The following is a 3177-nucleotide window of genomic DNA, read 5'->3' on the forward strand; positions in this document are numbered from 1 at the left end:
CAAATCTTGTAACTCGACTCGAACTGGACAGATTCTTAAAAAATTTTTGCGGCATTGAATTCGCAAGGCAATAACCTCTTTCGGCGGCTGCATTTCCGATGGAAGCGGAAATGTTGTAGGCCCGTGTGCTCAGATTTGGGTGCACGTTAAAGAACCCCAGGTGGTCAAAATTTCCGGAGCCCTCCACTACGGCGTCTCTCATAATCATATAGTGGTTTTGGGACGTTAAACCCCACATATCAATCAATAACCTCTTTCAGTGAATTCATTCTACGGTTACTTGAAATTGGTGTTTCAGGGCTCCTTTAAGTTATGCTTATCATTTTCCTTTTTATTTCTCACTGCGTCATCCTCAATTTAAGCGGAACCCTCTTTGCAAGCTTTCAGGTTTCTGCTCCGTAGGTAAGTACTGGCAAGATACAGCTGTTATATACCCTCCTCTTCAGAGTTAGTGGCAGATTACCATTCGTGATTTGAGAATGCTTGCCTAATGTGATCCACCCCATCCTTATTAATCTAGTTATTTCACTTGCATGGTTCGGCTCCGCGGCGCTAAGTGCTGTAAATTTTCTGCCGAGACTGTTTTACTTTACTTTGTGCATACTAATTTCCAGACCTACTTTTCGTATTCCTCAGGCGAAAATATTCTAACTGGGAACAACTGGGACCAGTTCAAGCGGATTATGGTCAAATTCCCAGTGAGGACCAGTTGCCGGTGTGTTCCAACTGGGACCCATTGGCAACTGGTCCCCACTAGGAATTCGACCATAAACCACTTGAACTGCTTCCAGTTGAGATCCACTGGCAACTGCTTTCCACTGGAAATTTGACCATAAACCACTTAAGCTGGTCCCAATTGTTTCCAGGTACCAGTGGACCCCTGCAATGCATATAGACGAAGAAGCTTGGCGTTGAATTTGGACTTCATTTATTAAAAACTTTGCAGATTGAGTGTACAGGGGCTGTGAAGCACCTTATTTGCCTCCTTAGAAAGGCGGCAGAAGGTAGCAATTTCGTAGATTTCGTACGTACGGAACCATCTGAAAGAAATATTTACATTGTTAGTGCAACTGTAATTACTAATTTACACATGCAGTACTACTAAAAATTAAATTTCATCTCATTAGAAAATCGTAAAGCCGATATTGCTATAAATCAAAAAACAAGTACTATTGTCGCAATTACAAACGGCTCCTGTAAACAGAAACAGCGGCTCTCTTAATACGTGACTTGATCGATGACTAAACCATTGTGAGATATTTTATGAAGCAAGCATAGGTGAAGTTCTGCTCAATTGTGCCTTTCAACATGCGATTGCACTTATCTACATACAGTCAACAACATTTGTGAATAAATAGGCACACCTTTATTGTACATAGCAGTAAAAAGTACAGATACACCACAGTATAATTTACAACATTGTATAGTAATTATCAACACAATTAACTCGTGTCACGTACAATTCAAAATTCGTATTCCCTCGGGAATTTTAATAAATGTCACTGTACATTATTTTAACGCTATTCGTAGAGATCAAGTCTTGGTCTACTCTAATTTTAAACCATCGAGGTTATCTCTGTGACAAAAAAAAAAGGAGGGGGGGGGGGGGTACTGAGCAGTAAAGCTTGAGCTCACACAGAGAGAACAGGTTTGGAGATATTTAATTACCAAGCGAATACGTGCCCTTTTCTAGTTCTTCGGATAGAGCGTTAGCCTGCCCGAGTATACGTCATAGTTATTTAGCATGCTGTTCAACACAAGTATTGCGCCATAGACACTGATATTTTATCACGATCCAAAACAAATGGCCGCGAATATGCAGAGTCTAAAGCATTGTTTACAAGGCAACGTTCCATCATCTCCACTCTCAAAACACTCTGTGTTGCGTTATATTATATGTACATTTTCACTTACTCGAAGCAGAAGAGATTAATTACCTGCAAATGGCTGCATTGCGGACAAGGCAGCTAGCGCGGCCTTCCGAACACAATGGATCCACACATCCGTCTTGTCTCAGGCTAACACATTCGTTCGACGTTCGCATGAAGTCGTAAAGTCTTCCAGAGATGAAACTGTCGAGCACTAATCAAAATACCTAAATTGAGCATGCCATGACTCCTCGTTCCTCATCAAAAACAACCCAACTGCGCCGCGCTTCTATCCGTGGCACGGTAGCTAGCCCTCGCCACATGTGTTTTACGAAACTGCTCGTCACAGTGTCCAAAAAAAATTTTTTTTGCCTGTGCACTTCTTTCATTGAAAATTGTGAAATCTGCGATTGATAAAACATTTTAGTCTATTTTGTATTTAGGTCTCATTGTACTTTGCTGTTTTATTAAGTATTTAAGCGTAAAATTTGTTACGCAAGTACAGTCACCACAGCCGGCCATTCAAGTAGAACTTGAGAAAGGAAGCGAGAGAGAGGTGTAGATGTTTGTGGTGAAACACCGTTTGTGGTGGTGTACGATGCACGTTAGCGCTGTAATTTGCAGCATAATAGGATATCGGTACATAGGATATCAGCACGTCTCGGCCGTGGTAGCTACAGGCTCAGCACTGTGTTTTGTTTTGTTTTTTTCATTGTTGTTCGGAAGTGTTGCGCCTGTGAAGCACCCAAAACGCTCAAGCAGGTATGCTCGCTCCGAGACAATCTGGCAATATTACAGCCTGACATCAACTCGAACCACTTCGCCCGCCCATTGTCACCACGATGGACGCAAAAATATTGGCGACAGCTTCATCATCATGATCCTCAGCGTTACTACATCCACTGCGGGAGAAATGTTCCACCAGCAGTGATGCCAACCTGAGGCAACGCTTTATCCCTAGAATGACCCCTCAAAAATCCTTAGATAGCCGACAAAATCCCCAGATTGCATTTTTTTTTTCTTTTCGCACGTTGGTGTTCACCTTTATTAGTCTAAACGCAGCTTGCTCTTCGCCTCGTTTGCTCTGAATCTCATTAGAGTTAAGATATAGCTTACTAGCAGCAACTGCAGCTCTTTTTTTTCAATATTTTCTGTGGAGCGATGTGAATTCGCTTCTCCGAGCAGACGACTCTTGTTTCACAGCAACGCCTCTTGAAATGCTCTTGCAACAGTCTCTTCTCTGTATGCGCAAATTACTGAGGCAGCCGGCCGAGGCTTGCAGGACGACGAAAATGCTGGACATCGTGAC

At 42.4% G+C, this 3177-nt stretch overlaps 1 long non-coding RNA gene across 1 annotated transcript; it reads right to left on the reverse strand.

The window, feature by feature from the left end:
• Window positions 1-911: 911 nt before the first annotated feature.
• LOC119181008 (uncharacterized) lies at window positions 912-2744 on the reverse strand. Its single transcript, XR_005111134.2, has 2 exons — window positions 1938-2744; window positions 912-1040 (listed from the first exon to the last, which is right to left on the reverse strand). It is a non-coding gene; the product is annotated as an uncharacterized LOC119181008 (long non-coding RNA).
• Window positions 2745-3177: the final 433 nt, after the last annotated feature.

This window comes from Rhipicephalus microplus, unplaced genomic scaffold (assembly GCF_043290135.1).
Source record: "Rhipicephalus microplus isolate Deutch F79 unplaced genomic scaffold, USDA_Rmic scaffold_14, whole genome shotgun sequence".
NCBI classification, from domain to species: domain Eukaryota; kingdom Metazoa; phylum Arthropoda; class Arachnida; order Ixodida; family Ixodidae; genus Rhipicephalus; species Rhipicephalus microplus.